The 21,491-nt window shown below is 42.3% G+C and overlaps 1 long non-coding RNA gene across 1 annotated transcript in view; it reads right to left on the bottom strand.

Annotated features, from left to right (window-relative positions):
• The window catches only part of LOC123595178, a 68,788-nt gene that overhangs the window by 21,422 nt on the left and 25,875 nt on the right, over nt 1–21,491 (bottom strand). The gene's annotated exons all lie outside the window — the stretch shown is intronic.

The raw sequence follows: 21,491 nt of genomic DNA, 5'->3' as shown, positions 1-21,491 counted from the left end.
AGTGGCAGAGGCCTAGAAAAACCTCCTGTTCCCAAGGCTTTAAATCCTAGGAAGCTGAGAATTATAGTACATGCTGACGATGACTAAAAAGTATTTTTAAGCTGCGCTGGAAGCAAGATGAACAAGCAGGGAAGAGTGCTAGCGAAAGATGTCACATTACCAGATAGCGTGGAGGAGAAGCAGTTGATTTCAGCTTTGCTTTAATGTCAACCATAAATGAGGCTTTCGTCTCCCTTCCCCTTTCTTGGCCATCATCATCATCATCATTATCCCCACCATTATCATGGTCACCTTTTCCACAGTCACTACCATTATCGACATCTCCATTCCAGATAGTAGACTTTGCAAGAGCAATACATATGCCTTATCCTTGTATATACTAGAACATTTAACACATGATCCTACATAGGGTAAGCCTGAACCAAAATCACAAGGATAAAGGCATTCTTGTCAAATGAGCAGATAACATGACGCTGGGAGGAAGAGTTAATACACAGCAAGAAAAGTGTATAAATTTTTTGAGCCAGCATCCCAAAGGGTGGGAAGTTTTCATCATGCAGCCTCACCCCAGTATATTTATACGCATTCATTTCTAAATCTTATACATATTCTACTACTACAGTACAATGCCATATACATTACAAGGTACATATAAAATAAAAACTTTAATGAAAAAGGCAATTTTGTTTTCTACATCCCAGTGGATTACTTTGGGGTTTATATACCTTGCATGAGAAACCACCATCCTAAACGACAGAATCAGGACCCAAAGTTTCTGAAACAAATCCAGAAAGGAGGCTGTGACCAACAACACGAGATTAAATACAGATGAAGGTCAAACGTTGCATCTGAATTTCCAAACTGAGTCCAAGTTGACGAGTTTATTATGCAGGTACACTCTTGTAATACCAACACATCACCACCAGATGACTTCTAGCTCTAGTAATTGAATACGGGTGGACTGAGTAATAAGCAGCATTTAAAGAAAAGCCAACCTTGACAATTATTCAAATGTACCAGATGGTGCCCTGTTCTTGCTACTATCACTATTCAACATTGCCGTATTAAATTAGTGTGTTTTCTTTCTAGGGATTTCTTGAAACAAAATAAGGTTTCAGAGGGCAAGAACAATATACGCCTGCTTCCATCATTTTCGAAAACTGCTTTACTACCAAGGCAACCAGAAATTCTCACTTCCCCAAGAGAGCCCTGCCTTTCCTCCCTTTGGGACCAGCAGCCTAGGCCCGGGTTATTAGTTCTGTTGGTTATTAACCGCAGCAGGAGGAAGGAGGCGTCATCCTTCCTAGTTCACCAGTGTGGTTTCCTTGTCCAACTCCACCCAAATCTGGATGTTCATGTCATAATTTCAGAATCAAATTAGGAAACTTCTGCAGAAACTGCCACCCCCAAAGGGTGGGGTTGGGGAAAACAGAGTGTGTTCTGGGTAGAATAACCTTTGGGCCACAACAGCTTTACGGAAGGTGAAGGGGAGCAGAATATGCAACCCCAAAACATGCCACTTTGGTATGTGGATTGTTTTGAGTTGAAGGCAGTCAAGACTCAGCAGAATCAAGAAAAGCTTTTACCTTTCCCTCAATTACCTAAAAGAACTTAGATAGGGGCCCGGCCCAGAAAGAGAGCTATTATCAGCGATACCTTCTCATCTGAGTGGGCCACCTCGCTTGGCAGGGCAACCCTCTCATTACCAAACATCTGCACTTCTTTTGTCCTGTCAATCACCCTTCTTCCCTCAGAAGCCCCAGGCCCTACCCGTTAGCTCAACTTGTCCTTGAGTCTCACATCTTCGAGCTGCCACACATATATAATGAAATTAGCTGTGCTCCTGTTAATCTGTCTCATGTCAATTTCATTATTAGACCAGTCAAAGAATCTAGAAGGGAAGAAGGGGAAAGTTTTTGTCCCCTACAAAGGTTAAGGTATGACAGAGTAAAGAGAACAAACGCTTTGGAGTCAGATCTGGGATGGAATCCTGCCTCTGTTCTGTACTGTGTGACACCGGGCAGGGCCCTGAACTTCTCCTTTACAAAGGGCAGGTAGTAAAATGTCATACAATTTGTTAGGCTTATTGTGGGCACTAGAAATAATATTTATAGAACACCAGGCACAGGATCCATTTGCTCAGTCATGCCTGTGGATGTGAATACCTGAGGCACTTGTTAAAAATACAGATACTGGGCGGGGGGGGGGGGGGGGGGGAAGGGGTGGGTGCCTGGGTGGCTCAGTCAGTTAAGTGTCCGACTTCAGCTCAGATCACGATCTCACAGTTCATGGGTTGGAGCCTGTGTCGGGTTCTGTCCACTGACAGTGCGGAGCCTGGAGCCTGCTTCGGATTCTGTGTCACCCTCTCTCTCCGCTCCTCCCCCTCTCGTGTTCTGTCTCTCTCAAAAAAAATAAACATTTAAAAAATTTTTTTAAAATACAGATATTGGGGCATCTGGGTGGCTCAGTCGGTTAAGCCTCCAACTCTTCATCTTGGCTCAGGTAATGATCTCATGGTTCATGAGATCCAGCCCCAAGCTGGTGTCTGTGCTGACAGTGCAGAGCCTGCCTGGGATTCTCTCCCTCTCTCTCTCTCTCTCTCTCTCTCTCTCTCTGCCTCTCCCCTGCTCATGAGCGCGCATGCTCTCTCTCTCTCTAAAATAAATAAATAAACTTAAAAAAAAAATACACACATTGCTCCCCCAGAGACTCAGATGTCATAAGCCCAAGGTGAATAAACCATAAACCAGGGTGAACATTCCATAATTCCCTGCCTCTGGGGAATCTATTTTTTTAAGAAGTCCCCCTCCTCCCTGAGGTGACTCTTATTGTCAAACGAGTTTAGGCATTCCTGCACGACATAGATTTACCATTATTGTGATCACTGTCGTTGATATCTGGCTCCTTCCTGTCGCCCACCCGTGCAGCCCTACTCCAGGGTGCCAGTTATGGAGACTGCCTACTTTCTTCCACCAAAGGCACTGCATTTTCTACTCCACTTCCTTCCTCCCACCTTCAATTCCTCAGTCAACCTGCTCTCTGCCATCTGTCGAGTTGGAAAGGCCCTAGTGGATGAATTCACAGGAAGGCTTTGAACTGAAAATGACTTACTGAGTTACGCAGGCCAGGCATATTTCATAATAAGTGGCACAAACTAGAAAAATTCATCCTAAATAATAGCAGTCCTGGCCCAGTGGGAGAAGTTTTGAGAAGAGGGATCTCTCAATTCCTGCCTTTGCCTATGCGCTGATTCATTTGCATGTGTGTAGGAATCACTCAGAAGATCTTGTTAAAATGCAAATTATGCTATTATATACGCTAAGATGGGGCCCGAGATTCTGTCCTTCTGCCCAGCTCTGTGGTAATCCCATGCTGGTGGTCCAAGGACATTTTGAGTGTCAATCGTTGGGTAATCGTGAAGAAAAGAGAGCTACATCCCTCAACGTTTGGAAACTTACCAACAGCTAGAGACTGATGTGATCAGGAATGTCTAGAGTCTCATAGTAAAGCAGGAAGAGATAGGCTTGTTGCCACCACACCCACACAGAACCCACAAACACCAAATCAAAACTTTTCAACAACCTCAACAACTTCACTTGATCTTCACCAAAAGGCTGAGAAGCAATCCCTCAACAACGTAATTTTTTTCCACAAGGAAACATTTCTGCAGGGAAATAACAACTAAGAGCTCCCAAATTAATTGTAAAAAGCATTTGATGCAGTTATTTTAAAAAAGTTTTTTTAATGTTTATTTATTTTTGAGGAAGAGAGAGAGAGAGAGAAAGAGAGACAGAGTGTGAGCAATGAAGGGGCAGAGAGAGGGGGCGACACAGAAACTGAAGCAAGCTCCAGGCTCTGAGCTGTCAGCACAGAGCCCGATGTGGGGCTCAAACCCATGAACTATGAGATCATGACCTGAGTCAGGTTGGATGCTTAACTGACTGAGTCACCCAGGCGCCCCGTCCATTTCTTAATTGCCATCTCAAGACTGCCATCCTGGTGGGGGTGGAGGGTGTTCCCTGGGGCTCTCCTCAGTCTTTGCTTCCCTCTGATCATAAACTAATTGGAGGCTCGGGTTGGTGGGTTCGAGCCACGGGTCAGGCTCTGTGCTAACGGCTCAGAGCCTCGAGCCTGCTTCAGATTCTGTGTCTCCCTCTCTCTCTGCCCCTCCCCCGCTCAAGCTCTCTCTCTCTCTCTGTCTCTCTCTCTCAAAAATAAGTAAACATTAGAAAAATAAGTAAATAAATAAAATTACATCACAACAATTATAAAAAGTAAGTTGAGAACACCAAGATGGTTGTCGACAGAGCCAGCACTCCTGGAACAATGTAATTTCCATTAGCCTGTGTGGCACGGTCAGCGCCACACACGTAAATGGTTTGGAAAACATTCAACTGGCTACTGCTGTTAATATTCTGTAGGGAGTTAAAGCACAATGTGAAACAATCAAATACTGAATGTGTAAGCTGGGAACAATGGAGCAGAGTCCTGGCGTTCTACAATTTGGGCAGTAATCTTGTTTGTAACCCTGGAAGGCATCTACAAAGCAGAGGCTGGCTGGTGTAAAAGGTTACACAGAGCAAGCTCCGTAACTGCAGCTGTTTTGAGGAAGACAAGTTCCCCCTTGGGTGTGTGGGTGTGAAGCTTCTAGGGACACTGACATCCGGGGTCACAGACATATCACTTGATCCTTCAGCTCCACACATCACCTAGGAAAACCGGCTTTGGCACTTGTACGGATTCAAAGCCTCTTCCTGGGGCAGCTGGAGCTTCCTGGAACAACATGGCGGTGTTTGTTCACAACCCATTTAAAATTGCCTCTGTTGTCGAGAGGACTCCGGCTAGGCCCCTGTTCTGGAGTCCACGCTGCCTCTTACGCAGAAAGCCTTCCTCCTGTCCCTGGAAACCTGGCTTTTTAGCCTCCAGCTGCTGAGCTACCAGGCTGAGAAAAACAGCATCAAGCAATGTCAGCCAGAAATTTTCACTGTGTCTGCAGTTCTTTCTGCTTGTGCCTGTGGGAAGATAATATTATACTCAACCTTATACAAGGCTAGTCGTCTTCGTATGCTCCAACTCATTAGATTTTAACCCCTGCTGCCTTTTTGAAGCAGAAAACACAAAGGAGGAGTAGCCTGTTCACCGTCTAGTTTGGGACTCAACGGGACAACTGTCTCGTTTACCTCTAGTATTGAACACATCATTCAGATTTTTCTTTTGTGTTTTAACTTCTGATTGACCTAGAACACACATGAGTAAAGTGCACAAATTGTATACTAACAGCTCACCAGATACAAACTGATCACATCCTTTGAATCAGCACCCAAATGGGAAATGGAGCACTGCAGGATCCCAGAAGCCCCTTTTGTGCCCCCTTTCAGTCACTACCCCCACCCTGTCCCCTGGAATGACTATCCTGACTTTTATTTTATTTATTTTTATTTATGTTTCTTAATGTTTACTTATTTTTGAAAGAGAGACAGAGTGCGAGTGCAGGAGGGGCAGAGAGAGAGGGAGACACAGAATCTGAAGCAGGTTTCAGGCTCTGAGCTGTCAGCACAGAGCCCCATGCGGGGCTTGAACTTAGGAACTGCAGGATCATGACCTGAGCCGAAGCTGGACCATTAACCAACTGAGCCACTCAGGCACCCCTATCCTGACTTTTAATATTCCATAGATTGGTTTGGCATCTTTTCAAATTGTAAGTAAAACTCTGAAAATGGATTTATTTTTGAAACATGAAATTAAAAGGTAATAATATTAATACCAAAATTCTTAAGTTGTTTTTTTATGGTAATTTGAGAGTCTTATTATTAAAGTGTCTTTTTTAGGGGCGCCTGGGTGGCTTAGTCTGTTAAGCATCCAACTTCGGCTCAGATCATGATCTCACAGTTCACGAGTTTGAGCCCTTCATTGGGCTCTGTGCTGATAGCTCGAAGCTGGAGCCTGCTTTGGATTCTGTGTCTCCCTCTCTTCCCCTCCCCTGCTCATGCTCTGTCTCTCTCTCAAAACATAAATAAACACTTAAAAAAAATTTTTTTAAGTGTCTTTTTTAGTCTAGTCCAATTGCTCTGTACTGGATTGTGTCCCCCCAAAATACATATGTTGAATCCCTAGCCCCCAGAGTGACTGTACTTATAGACAGGGGTTTTAGGAGGTCATCAAGGTTAAAGGAGGTCATAAGGGTGGAACTCTGATCTGATAGGACTATGGCCTTACAAGAAGAGGAAGATATCTCCGTGCCCCCCCTCCCCCACTCCTACCTCCACCCCACCACAATCTGCCCTATGAGATCACAGCAAGAAGGCTGCACAAGCCAGGAAGAGAGCGCTCAGCAGGATCTAGCACCTTTTTGGACTTCCTCCCAGTGTCCAGAACTGTGAGAAATACATTTCTGTTGTTTAAGCTCCCCAGTGTGTGGTGTTTTGTTATGGCAGCCCGAGCTAACCAATACGTCCATTTTCTTTAAGATGCGTTTCACTTTTCTGAGTTAATGAGTTTATTTCTGAAGACCAGCCTCTACACTTCAAAATAATGCATCGTTTTTTCATTATTAAGAGAAACTGGTACAAAAATTAACTGTGCCCAGTAGGACAAGCAGGTTTCTTAGATAAACATAATGAGACCTGGGCACAAAGTGCTAGGGCACTAAGGCAGACAGGCCAGATCCCTCTCTCCCATGAAATTAATTCACGCCTTTCTCGGGAAGTTTTGGTTATTTCAGGTCATTGGCCGATGTTAGTGGCGTCTTTGATGTAGGTTTAGGTGCGCTGACTTGGGAAAGAATGCAGTAACCCCCCCACCCTGTCCTTGCCACTGCCTTTGAAATCAGGGTGAGAGCTGCAGTGCCTCACATTAAAAGTAGGCATCGAACACATGTTGTTGATTAAAGAGGTGGCTGGAAGATTCTGAAGTGTAGCTGGAGCAAGACAGGGGCCAAGAGGTGGCTTTCTTTAATTAACGCTCTGTTGGGAAGAATCGGGCTCCCAGTGGGATCACCCACAGTACCCGAAGGGAGTGCGGTGATTCTATTTGCAAGCCAGTGTGACGAGAAGGGTTTCCACTGAGTCAGATTTTCAAAAGCCATCGTTTTCCCCTCCTGTAAACAAATGCCAATTAATGTGTAGGATGTGACTTTCTTAGAGTCGAATAAAAATAACACGGCAACTGGTGCTATGCAATTTGCCACTTGTGCTTTTAATTTACAGACCTACCGCGTGCCACTTGTGTCGGTCAAAGAAACAAGAGATCATCAGAAAGGTAGGCTAATGAGAGAATGAGATGTTTGTATATCTGGGTCCTCCTCATAGCTCAAAAGGCACTGTTTAGTATACTGCATCCAAATATAAAACAAATGATCTGTCTCCAACATAAACTATTTAGACTGAAAACCAGCCAAACGAAAGCAGCTGCCACTAGATTAAAAAGTCATTTTCTCAGCCAACTCAGATTAAAAAAGAAACATTTTATGAACATATTTCTTCAACTCAAGCAGATTTTTATTATTCTGTGTTTCAGCTGCACACAAAAATAAAAACAGCATCTCCTGGCGTGACCATTTGCCAGAAATTTAATTTCAGATAAACAGATGGCGCTAAACTAAAAATATTAGTAGGGTATCATCTGTGAAATTCAAATCATTTTAGTATATGTTGTCCTTAGTCTTTTTTTTTTAAACAAAGAAGTTTTTCCTTCTAAATCTATTACTCCAAAATATAGCTAATATTTATGTTCAAGGATGTTGAACAGGGGGAAATTGGCATTTCTCTTATGTCCCTTATCTCTAGGGGCTCTTGACAAGAAATAAAATTAAAACATTCTGTTCCTTCTTCACTACAGGGCCCTGAGCTAAATCTGGATCCAAATTTTGAAGACTAGAAGTTAAGTTAGAACTCTCTTTCCTGGTTGGTTTACCTGCTATTCAAGGCTTGGGCACACCATGTGCACCTGGGGACCTAAGTTCTTTATGGCCCACGCCAGGAAATGCACAGAAGCGGATAAAGGAGAAAAGGGAAGGGACAGCAAATAGCTGAAAGACGAGTTTCCCAAGTGCCATTGGTAATGAAAACAAAAAACTAAAGCTGTCCTTCCAACCGCTCAGTGAAAGTTCTACCCCAGGACCAACAGCCACAGCAACTCTGCGGCCCAGCCGAAGCCCTACATGACTCAAAGGGTTGGGTCAGCGTGCATTTCCATCTCGTGCAGTCTTACCACACAGCATCCGTCAGGTTGAACCATGTGAAAGTGCCAACGTTCAACCAGTTTTGACCATCATGTACTTCAACCTAATATTGACACTGTTTCCCAAGACCACCTCATTTCTAACCCCGTCCCAGTACAAATTAAGAATGTTATTCAATAAACATAATTAAGAGTACAAATCTTATATCACAAGCCTATTCTAGTATGTGCCAAAGTACATAAGAATTTGAGTCTACTTCTGCTGCCACCAGCATCCATAATTATGAATTAACTAGTTCAGATAAATGAAAGGCTTTGGCATTATTTTTCCAGGAAATAAAAGAAGGCCAAGCCCTATTTGGAAATATATGGGTAGCCTTAAAGGGATTAAAAAACCCATAAATATATATGATTTTCCTGGATTTATACTGCCTTAGATGAGTGATTCTTTAAGGTAAGGTTTCTCAGCCTCGGTACTATTGGCATTTGGGACAAGATAATTGTTTGTTGTTGGCAGGGGAGGGTGGTCCTGTGCCCTGTAGGAAGTTTAACAGCATCCCTGGACTCTACCCACTAGATGCCAGTGGCAAGTTCCCCTCCAATTAGGACAACCAAAAATGTCTCCACACATTGCCAAATGTTGGGAGTGGGGGGCACGGTCACCCCCAGTTAAGACTTGAAGACTTCTTTAAGGTCTTTACTCAGTGGCCAACCTATCCCATGAGTTGCTCTTTATCCCATGAGGAGGAAAGCCTCACTAGAAATAATAAAGTACCTTCTCAAAGGTTTTGTGTTAGGGTTGCCAGATTTAGCAAATTAAAAATAGAGGATGCCCAGTTAAATTTGAATTTCAGATAAACTTGAAATCATTTTTAGTATAAACGTGTCCCAAATATTGCATAGCATTTAATCTGACAACCTTAGATCCAGTGACGTACTAATATGACAAATAAATAGATACATTACTAATTCATGACAGGGAAAGACAGGGTTAAAACAGGATTAAATAGTTTGAGTGACGAAGATAACACAGCCAGTAGGTTATGGTAAAAAGCAGCACGCACTTTGGAGCCAGGCAGCTCTGAGGTGGAACCTGACGATGTCCAACCTCCATTGTGGGAGGGAACATTATAATCCTGTTCCTGAGTAATTAGGTGAGTCGTATGATGAAGTGAGGTAGCCCCTTAAAGATGAAATGAATAATACATAATATTTCTAGTACTTGGCACTCTCCAGGTGTGTTGGGCTAATGACCTAGGAGTCTAAGAGTACCACGGACAGGACACTCATCTGGTACCGTCACTACCCCAATGGACTCTAACAGGCCCCAGGCAGCACCTGTCCTGTGCAAGAGGGGAAGCCCAGAAGACTGAGGTTGTCTGCCCACTCATAGCTGCCTGTCATGCCGGATCACCAATAGCCAAATGACCCACGCAGGCCCCCGTGATAGGGCCAGGAGCATATACTGAACAGAGAGGCGTGCAAAGACTGGGAAAAAGAGAATGGCAACCTGACATTTGGAGGGCTGTGGTGTTCAACTCCTAAAAGGCTCTTCTCAAAAGAGCTTTTTGCCCCAATTTTCCACCTTGCAATTGGTCTGATGATGTGGAGAATATATTAAGCTTTTTTTTTTAATCTTTTTTTTTTTTTTTTTTTTTTTAAGAAAAAAAGGTACTTCCTGGAGTGCCTGGCTGCCTCAGTTGGTACAGCATGTGACTCTTGATCTCAGGGTTGTGAGTTCGAGCCCCACGCTGGGTGTAGAGATTACTTTAAAAAATAAAAAATCTTAAAAAAAATTTTTTAAAAAGGTACTTCCCTGTATCTCAATTTCTTCATCTGCAAAAGGAGGGGATGGGGCAAATAAACTCTCATATTCCTTCCAGGCTTGAAAAATTATGTGATTCCTCCCTTTGAAGGCCCAACTGAGGTCTCAGCTCCTCCTGAAGGGTTCTGCTCTGGAAATCCTGCCAGCACTAATCTCTCCTGTGGCTTTTACTATCTCTACCTGCCATTAAAACAAAACTATCTACCATGAGTTACTTCATATTTTAAAAGATTATACTACCTATATATACAAAATAATAAAACAATATCTATGTATGTACCACTCAATCTAAGAAACAATCCTACCAATATTTCAAGATCTCTATCACATCCCTTTTGCCTCCAGTGGTAACCACTATCTTGAATTTCGTTAATTTTTTTACTCCTTTGCTTTTCTTAGTAATTTTACAACATATATATTTAAACCTAAAGAATATTTGTTTAGAGTTGCTTGCTTCTGTATGCTCTGTGTGTGTGTGTGTGTGTGTGTGTGTGTGTGTGTCTTTATACTCTGTATTCTATATTCTATGGCTTCCTTTACTCATCAGTATATTTGTGAGATTCAGCCATCTTGATTGGTGAAATTCTAGTTAAGTCATGATCACTGCTCTACAGTATTCCATTATGTGAATATAATACTATTTATTCATTATCCTGTCAATGACTATTGGGTTGTTTCCAGTTTACTCCTACTTTGAATAATCTGTGGTGGACATTTTTTTATGTCTCCTGGTACACCTAGACCACAGTTTCTTTAGAGTATAGCAGTAAGGCCATGGGGTATGTGCACCTTCATTTTTCTAGATGATGCCAAATTGTTTTCCAAAGGAGTTTACCGATTCACATCCTCACCAGCAGAATATTAGTTCTCCTTCACACACGTCTTCCACACTGGGTATTGTGAGAGTAAATAAAAACTATTTCTCTGTTTACAGAGGGCAAAGAGACCATTCTCTCCCTCACTCCTTTTCTTAGAGTGTTTCCTAAGACATAGTGACATCATGAATTGGAGTCCTTACTCTAACCTTTGGAATAGAGATAAATGTTTCCAGTCTCCAATTCTGACAATGTAGTTATCTCCAAGGTCGAGGACCAAAGAGACTCTAGATATGTAAATGTGTGTACCTCTGGAATTAGGTAAAGGGTGTCCTGAAAGAGGTACAGGAGGCCTTCAGAAAGCTAAGTCCTTTGTCTCCTCAGGACATAGGAGAAGTCATTGTTTTTCCTTCTACTTTGCTCTATAAAGTATGTGAGATTTTGCCCTATTTCCAGTTTCTTGTGTGGACTACTTGCATCCTGTGTTTTCTCTCTCTTCTATATTAGTACAGACAGGGGTCTTGCTGGCAGGACTGTTTTTCTTTCCAACATATTATTCTTCCATCTATTAATTTTTTTTCTTATTTTGGAGTAAATTTAGATTTGCAGAAGAGCTGTGAAGATGGTATGGAGAATTCCCATGCACCCCTTATTTGTACTCTTGGACATTTTTATGTAGTTTAATACTTAGTATCATCTATTGTTTGCATACGTCTTATGTAATTATACATAAACTACATTACATTACATATATTTGCTAATATATACATTTGTCTCTGTAGAGTCTGGGGAAGGAGTTGCCCCAGGTTTCTGTACTTACTAGAAGGGCGTAGCTATGTGAAGAAAGGCCCTGGCTGAATTTGGAGGTCCAGGTGAGAGACAGCCAAATCTCTCCCCTAAGAAAATGGAAGGAATTTGTGTTTGGCTCCTGAGAGGAACAAAACAGAAGAGGAAGAAGAGAGGGAGAGCTGAACAAGGACACAAGCTGATGCAGAGTTGTAGAGGAGGCCAGGAAATTGTTTTAAAAATCTGGATATCTGATGTTAATTTTCAGTTTTGTCCATTGTAATCCAGGGGTGCACAAAATACACATTTTAAGCCAAGGGCCCAATGGCGTAAGCCAAAGCCACAACCAAATACAGTTAGTTGACCCTGGAACAACACAGCTTTGAACTGCATGGGTCCACTTATAGGTGCACTTTTTTCTGTAAATATATTGGAAAATTTTTGGAGAGTTGCCACAATTTGAAAAAAAACTCACAGACAAAACACATGGTCTAGAAATAGCTGCCCCCCCAAAAAAGAAAAAAATATTGTAAGAGTACAGTACACAATACGTCTAACATACAAAATATATGTTAATTGACTGTTTATGTTGTCAGTAAGCCTCCCTATCAAAAATAGGCTGTTCGTAGTTAAATTTGGGGGGAGTCAAAAGTTATACGTGGATTTTCAATTGCAAATGGGGTTGGGACCTTAACCCTCATTTTGTTCAGGGGTCAACTGTATTTTATCCTAGAATGATCTTCTATACATATTCTAAAATATTACAATTTTATTATTTAAAGTTACAGTAGTCATTATTTAAAATGTGACATCTTACTGTAGCTACAGAAACTTCTGAGTTCAGACAGCTGCTGGACTGCTCTCTCAACCACTGTACCACACACATGCTGGCAATTTTGTACCAGATGGACGTTTGCTTTCGAGTGAAGTCAGAGCAGGCGTGCAGTGTTTTTGGTCAGCACCTGCCAGCATGGACTTCTGCTTCTGGGGATGTTGCCACCGATTTATTAAGTTTCCTTCCTAACAGTAACTGACCAAGGTCAAAATTTACCTCCTACAGTTAAAGGTTAGGTGGATGTTGACGAGCAATTTCAGTGAAGAAGGCTCACTAACCAAGCTTTTGTGTACGGCTTAAAGAAGAGAATTTCTGAATATTTTCAGGAGCAGCCTTAAGATTGTTTTCCTTGTTCTGGCTTCTTATTTCTAATATGTGTGCAGCACTTACATTGCTTCACATGATTACAGGAGATAAATTTGTCCTCAAACCTTGGATCTGGAAATGTGGCATTGGAGCAAGTAATTGGCTTTCAAGATGACAGAACTACCTCTGAATTTCCACCTGCATCTCAGCCTTCGTTCCATTCACACCAATTTCAGCATCTTGGGTGGAGAAAAATGATGGAGGCATCTTTCCAGCAGGTCATGGAGAAAATACTTGCATCTTCAAGGCACATCACTCTGCTTAACTGCTTCAGCAGCTTCCAGCAAACAACCTATCTTCATTTGCAAGTAACCATGGCTGTTAATCCATGCTACATTGGTATCGTTATCTTCTAAGTACAGAATTAAAGTTCCTTTGTCCCAAAGTTTTTAGTTATTTACTTAAGTAATCTCCACACCAAGCATTCGGCTCAAACTCACAGCCTGGAGATTAAGGGGCACATGCCCCTTCAACTTGGCCAGCCAGGCGTCCCCAAGTAACTTTTTTTAAAAAATGTGTTACTGCTGCTTTTACAACTTGTTTGACCTGCAGTTTGGGAAGCACTGCTGGTAGCATTTTGCACACTGTTAGGGGAGGAGTTCCTGTTATTAAAAGCAATGGTGAATTAAATTAAATTAGTGCTTCCTCAACTTTAAGGATCCCCAGGGGTTCTGATTTGGTAGTTTGGGGTAGGACCCAAGAATTTACATTTCTGCCGAGCTCCCAGGAGACACAGCTGCTGGTGAGAAGTCCACACTTGAAATAGCTCTGAGTTAAATAATGACCTTGTCCCCACCCACTGTCTTCATCCATTTAAAGTGCACAATCTAAGGGTTTTTAGTATATCAATAAAGTTGTGCGACCATTAACATAATTTTAGAATATTTGCACCACCTCAAAAAGAAACTCCAAACACTTTAGCTATCACTCCTCTTTCCCCCAGTCCCTGGCAACCACTAATCTACCTTCTATCTCTATGAATTTGCCTATTCTAGACATTTTAGAGAAATGGAACCTACAGTCACCCTCTGTTCCTGAACGTTTTCTTGAAGGGACAGGAGAACCACAATATTTGTCATGACTGAACAAGATTAGAAAAACAACTCTGTTGGGCACCATTCTTTAAGAAATGAGGCTCCAGAGGCACCTGGGTGGCTCAGTTGGTTAGGCGTCCGACCTGCTCACAGTTCATGGGTTCGAGCCCCACGTCAGGTTCTGTGCTGATGGCTCAGAGCCTGCAGCCTGCTTCAGAATCTCTCTCTCTCTCTCTCTCTCTGTCTTTCTCTCTCTCTCTCGTCCCTCCCCCACTCACGCTCTCTCTCTCTCAGAAAAATAAACATTAAAAATTAAAAAAAAAAAAAGAAAACAAATGAGGCTCCCAGGGATGATAGCTCTTCCTGAACAGGGTCATAGCATTAGTGGTGAAAGTTATTTGGATTTTGAAGGTTTATTATTGCTGTTGTGGTGGGATCTACTTATTTTATGTGGCCACTACCCTGCCTTCTGACAAAGACCCATTCTTTCTTCTGGAGGACTGTCTTTCATGCTCCAACTGTGTGGTTTTAATGGCACTGCTAATCCTAATACCCTCCTCCCAGCTCCCATCACCACCCCACAGCCCATGTTAGAGACTGAATTTTGTGTCCCCGCAAAATTCACATGTTGAAATCGCAGCCCCCAATGTGAGGGTATTAGGGGCTCATTGGGAAATAATGATGTCGAGGTGGAGCCTCACAAATGGGATTAGTGCCCTCACAAGAGACATGACAGAGCTTGCCCCCTCTCCTGCACCCTGCCGTGTGAGCACACAGCAAGAAAGTGGTCATCTGGAAACCAGGAGGAGGGCTCACACCAGAAGCCAACCATGCCAGCACCCTAATTTCATACTTTCTAGCCTCCAGAACTGAGAGAACTAAATGTTGGTTGCTTCAGCCACCAAGTCTATGATATTCTGGTATAGCTGCCTGAGCTAAGAAACCTGATTCACAGGAGAGGGTACATGACCAAGATTGTTCTGGACATTTTCCAAACAGCCCAGGGAAAAGAACTGTTTCTTTTCAGGCATCTGTGCTAGAAGGATGTGAGCCCTTGAGCTGCCATCAAGCAGGTTTTCAAAATCCTGGTTGAATCCTGCATCGAGAAGGAGCAACAAGGGAGGGAGGGAATCTTGAGGGGAATCGTCATCTTATCCCTGAAGTTCCCAGGGGCGTCCTGGTTTTTGCTTCGCCAAGACTGCTTTGTTGGTTCTGATCTCTATTCTAGAAGTATGGAATGGACCTCAAGCAGGCCTGAAGGCTCAGAACCAGAAACTTGTGGGAAATTTACCTTTAATGTCTCCAGTCTCATGGCAAATGAGGAATGTACAAGGGTTGTTTTGTGTACGTTTCTTTCTGGCAAGTAGGCAAGCAGGTGGCCGGGCTCTCCGGTACGATTGAAAGGGGCTAAGAGAGTAAAAAGACCCCAAAAGAAGCAGCAAGTGAAAGTTTCTCTCACCTAGTAAAATTGTCACTCTGTGCCTGCTGTCCTTAAAAGGATCTTGGAGGAATCAAGGATGCAAACTGCATCGTCTCCTGCTTTGTGAGGCTGTTGCGTGAAGCTAAGTTTCTGTATCTTTTGACATCAGAGAAAACATACTCCTTTAACTCTGTCTATCGGCATCTTTCCACAAACCACATCACTGAGAAAAGAAGTACAATGAATCATCCCAAGGTCCTTCTAATAAATCCCTTTTTACCTAAAGTCCTTTTTGTTTGTTTTACCATCTGTCTTGAAAAGTTCCAACTAATACAACTAGCAATGCTAAGAAATTTAGTCATTATCCTGCTTGTCTGAAAATAATGCACTCACTATACTTTGGTGCAAAATATGACTATATATCACTGTCGAGCAGAACACCATGCACCAGCTATCAATCCCCTGCACACAGGCCACCAGAGGACCCTAAACACTTCTGCCCATTGCATGTTGGTACTGGAGTTGCTAAGGAAAACGCAACACAGTCCAGCACTAGATGGAATGATGCTTGACTTACATGGAGAAAAGACAGAGCAAGACCAGTGACAATAAGGGGGTTAGTCCGCCGTAGCCAGCAGGTTCCCCAGGAAGCCAATGCAGGGCAATTGGTCTATGCACACCCCTCTTGTGCCACAGAAGAACTTTGACCCTCCCCATGGAGTCTGCAATACCAAAAGCTAGGTGTGTGCCTGTGGCCTGTTGACATACATGGAGTTAAGGAGACTGAAGGAACATTCATTGAGCATGAAACAGGAAAAGATCTTCCCACACAAGGCAGCATAAGCTGTGCGGGCTCTTTACCTCTTGGCAAGGTAGTGGTCAAGGTCCAAGGCCCATTCTTATGTGGCCAGGTGGGGAGCCAATGTATGTGAGCCTGCCTTTCCCAACAATAACCAGATCCACTTGGAAACTTTGGCTTGCAAGTTGCAGAAGACCTAACTGAAACAGGACTGGGTCACATAACTGACAAGCTCCAGTAGTAAGGGCCCCAGACTCCATTTATTCGTGACTCTTTGCTCTGTCTTCCAACATAATACCGTAATGGTTGCCAAGACTGGCATCCTTTATGGAAGTAAAATGGGTGCAGGTTTTGTCTCTCCTGACATTAGACTCTTCTCTAACTGGACAAACTCAGCATTCCCGAAACAAAAGGGGAAGGGATTAAGGCTGCCACTTGTTGGGAGAGGCAACTGCCAAGTCTGCCGCATTGACCCGAGTCTCTCTTTTGGCTCAGTTTAGTTTGATAATGGCTGCACTTCAATTTTGAACCAGGCATTGTTGATGAATGAACATAGCCCTGCCCAAAACAAACTCACAGGCTTCTAATCAATTCAGAAATAGTTCCTTTGAATGTAATATTAAATGCTAATTTAAAAGTAACCTAAGAAACCCAGAGGAGGGTACTTAGCCTAACACAGGGTGTTGTAAAGGCTCCTTAGTAAATGTTTTCAAATACTTGAAGATATTTCCACTTAAGACTTCAACTCTGTACAAATGCTTCATAAGGCCTGATGCTACAGTATCCACTTATCCCTGGCAGGGACTGGCTCTCAGGCCATCCTAAGTTTATTCCAAAAGAAGCCTTTGCATAATTGTACTCTTTTTTTTTTTTTTAGCCCATTAGTGGTTTTGTTTCCATTTTCAACCAGTTGTTTGTTCTCTTGCTATATTCTCTCTCATTAACTTCTGACAGTGCAACAATCTTATCCTGCCCTCTTCCTTTTGTTCTTATAGCTTTCCACCCTCTCCACCTACACAGGAAAGCTTAATTTTCATTTTCCAACATATAGAGACACACTGGCACTTTTTAGAGCCAAGTCAGAGAGTAATGGAAAGGTGAAAACTGACATTTATTAAGCGCCAACTACGTACTGGAACAAGAGTAGACTTTTGTGTGTGTGCGTGCATCCATTTAACTCTCAAGTATGTGAGATAGGTATAGCGTCTCTGTTTTACAAATGAGGAAACTGAGCCCAGAAAACTCGTGTTACTCATAGAAAGTTACACAACTGCTTAGTGAAGAGGCAGAAATCTATACCCAAGGCCATCTGATTTCAAAGTTTTTCTAAAGCTATTTTCTTTATTACCCAGTGATTTCATTTTTGGCTGCAATAAAAATCACCTGGAGAGTTAAAACACACACACACACACACACACACACACACACACACACACACGACTTTGGCACCACTCCTCTTAGAGATCCTTATTTTAAATCGGTGGGGCCCAGGCATCAGCATTTTCCTGCAAAGCTCCTTGGATGAGTCTAATGAAAACCCCGGGTTAGAACAAACTGTACTAGAATGTACCTCCCCAACCCTATCAGTAAATTTCATGAAACACAGCAGAGGCTGGACAGCACTTCAATCTCAACATCTAAAAATAGCTAATAGTGGCGGCAATACACAGTATTGAAGGAAACCCAGAGTAATCTCACCTCGGATGCTCCACTCAGGCAAAGTGTTTATGATCCGCCTGGGACCAAGGTAACAAATCAGATCCCAGACTTTGTTTCTGAGCCTGCATGTGACGGTTGACTTCTTAGCACACACCACAAATGCTCTGCCCCATATGCCCTCAGCCCACCCCAGGTTCACCCGCAGCTACTGGGGAAGACAGTCCTGTGCATGCTGACACTTCCTCGCCTCAAGCAGTGACCCATGTCTCCCTGCATCTCTGCCTGAGGGCTTTCTCTAGCACCTTTGGAGCTGGCTCAGCCTGTGCCCAGCAGTCTAGGAAGTGCCAGGGATTTATTATCCCCTGGGGGCAGCTCTTAATCAATGAGGGACAGAAGCCTGTGGCTAAATACCTTGGGCTCAGAGGCTGCTCAGTTCCCCTGAGCTTCATTTGCACATGGGTATAATGACTCATAACTCACCCTTTTTGGTGACTTCCTCCCTCGCCTAACGGTCCCCACTCCCTTACCTATGCTTCCTGGGATCACCTGCCCATTTTACTCTTTGCCCCCAAATCCTAGTTTCAGGGTCTGCTTTGGGGGAACCAAATGAGAACAACATGTAAGTGTTTCGTTTTAGCCTCAGATATAAATAAGTATAACCCAACAACGATACTAACTCACACATGAATACTACTTTAGAGCTTACAAAGGGCTTTCACAAACACTATCATTTTGATCACTAAAGGAGGAAAACATTTCCTAACACTGTCACAAGAGGGTTATGGGATGGATGCAATGAGCTTTTATTTCTTGAGAGAAAAGTATACCATTATCATAATAAAGACAGGCATAGATTCATTTTTCCCTGTAGGCACATACCCTGCTGATTCTATTTGACTCTATTCGTGGGTCCTTCACAAGAAAAATGATCTATTCAAGCAAATATTAGAAATAATTCTATGGTTTTACACAGGGGATGCTCAAGTAATTAGTGCAACAACATCAATGGGTATTTTTTGAAGTTTTATCATGAATAGTCATTCATGCTTCATCATGTAAAATTAGATGTTAAAAATATGTGTTATGGAAACAGTTTTATTGAGATAAAAGCAATTTGACAGGGGTCACAGACTAGGGATAACAGAGAAATTCAACATTTTTTCTCTGTCCTCCTATAAATTTAAATAAAAATGAGATAGAAAGGGGGAGATCACTAGGGTCACAACATAAAGAATAATATTCCTTGGCCCTTACTTTGCAACATACAAAAGATTCTGCTGGGTATTATAGCTTCTAGCAGTCTTAGCCATAGAGAACTTTAGATAAAATTGACTAGCTCAAGGAAAGGATATTATTATTGTGAGAATAAGAATGAGCAAAAACGCACAGCTCTCTCTGAATCGAAATCCCTAATGAAATGGATAATCCTGCAGCAGAAGAATTCGATTTAGGCTATTATTGCCCCATCTGTGCTGAGTCAGGGCTGGCCACCTTGTACTTTTCTTCACAGAAAGTAGGGCTCCTTTTTCAGTAGAATTGCAATCTTTTTTCTTTCTCTACAATTTGGACCTTTATCCTGCTGGTTGGATTTCTATTATTCGTACTGTAGGAATTTTAAAGCATTTCCTTAAAAACAAGATTAGGCGTTTTAAGTTTATATAGGAGGGTACCACCATAACCATGAAGTTAAGGTTCTTTCAGTTTCATATTTGCTTTTCAAGACAGTCTAGATGATTTCTTAACATGTCTAAGCTATAATATCCACAAATGAAGCCCTGAACTTCCAGTTTTTTCTCCTAATCTACTGGCCTCTGACCTTAATGAAAACACACAATTTCATTTATCTTTTGGAGTCAGGATTTGGTCTGAGTGGTCATGACAAACTGGGGTGAGAAATGGATGTTTCCTTATAGAGGCTGATAGTGTAAAGGGGCAAATTGTGTCTCAGGAAAAAAATAAAAACGAAAGAGGAAAAAGATCTGATCCCCATCGCATGACTGACAGAGGGGGCAGGCCAGATATGGAAGCAACATCTGTCCAGGCTCCATGAACAAAAGGGCAAGCGAACTGAAGAGGTAGAAATTTGGAAACACATGAAGAAGTTTGAGGGGAAGGAAGTGGGTGGGTAGAAAAAAGACACTAGAAATCAGTGGAGCCCCCAGAGAGAAGCTGAATTCGCCAGTGACTGTATTACTTGACCACCTCGGTATAATCAGACTTTCTAAAATACATAAACAATTCCTATTTTAGTCCTCAGTCCCTACCGGAACATTCTGGATAGGGATGAGGAGACCAGTGGGCTGGGCTTGGCCTATAGTCGAGTAATTGCCGTCATGATCTGGAACACTGCTACCATTTTTTTTTTTTTTAAAGCAGCATTCCAGATCATAATGGCAATTACTACTGCAGGCTTAAGGATAGACTGTAAAAGTGTAAAATGTAAAAATTGCATATATTTATCCATTTTCCTCTGCTAAATTAATAAGACATTATCTTGGGGAAGTAGGAAGATGTAATGCTCTTTCCAACATTTTTCTCTCTTTTTTTTAAAGTTTATTTATATATTTTGAGAGAGATCGAGAGAGTGTGCACACGCACACATGCATGAGCAGGGGAGGGGCAGGGAGAGAGGGAGAAAGAGAATCCCAAGCAGGCTCTGCACTGTTAGCGCAGAGCCCGACGCAGGGCTCGATCTCACGAACTGTGAGATCATGACCTGAACCGAAATCAAGAGTCAGACGCTCAAGTGACTGGGCCACCCAGGCACCTGTTCAACATTTTTCTTTGGGACTTTTCATTTTTACCATTGGTTTTAGATTGTGGATAGAAATAAGGTTTTTTTGGAAAAATTTAAAATGCATTCACATCTTCTTTGAGGCAGATTTTTGTCTAAAAGAGGTGATTATTTGTTATCAGCATTCCAAAAACACTTTTGGGGGGTTACTGCCCTCATCTGTGCTTATTTCTATAACTTAGGAAACACCAACATCTAGTCTGCAAGTAACTTTAAGGAAAAAAAAAGTGTTTGAAATGTATAGTGCTAAGATCAAGAGAGATGGCAATTTTGGTGCTTCCCACCTGAGAACTGAGAATCAGTTTAGTTGTTTTAGAAGCATCCAGTAGCCCCCTACCGAATTGAATTTTTTTCTTTGTCACTCATGAAGATGTCATCTTATCCACATATAGCACTTCAATTTTACCCTGGGTTTTGGGACGATTCCTGTTTTCTCTTGGCCAAGGGTAGACACCTATTTTTGATATATGAATTCATGTTTCTGAAAAGTTCTAAGTAATCAGTTAACTTAAGTTCAAATACTACCACACAACACAGAATACTTGTTCGTGTTTTCAAACACCAAATATTACTTTAAAATCATGCCTGCTGTAGCATTCAGATGGGTTTTCTGTCAACACTTGGAAATTATAATATTCTTGGATGTTTTATTTATCAGTTCCCTTTCTCCTACTGCTGTTTGCAAGTTGAAGTAACAGTGCGAGCCAAAAGATTTCAGTTAGAGTCATGGGAATGTTATAAATGGTGGTGATTGGAACCGGACGAGGGACACAGACATTCCTAGGTTACATTATGCATTTTTTTCCCGGGTCTGGCTAAGAGTTAGGTCCTTTGATATCAGCTAAAACTGTCAAAATTAGTCAGTTGTGAAAATTCAAACCTTAGGGGGCATTCTTCATCTGAAAAATCTGTGTTAATGTTAACTGTCCAGGCCCCCAGGAGAAAATCTGGTGAACAAGACTGCAAGAGCAGATTCGAAT

This window comes from Leopardus geoffroyi, chromosome X (assembly GCF_018350155.1).
Source record: "Leopardus geoffroyi isolate Oge1 chromosome X, O.geoffroyi_Oge1_pat1.0, whole genome shotgun sequence".
Taxonomy (NCBI): domain Eukaryota; kingdom Metazoa; phylum Chordata; class Mammalia; order Carnivora; family Felidae; genus Leopardus; species Leopardus geoffroyi.
This window is presented reverse-complemented; position numbering and strand designations above follow the sequence as displayed.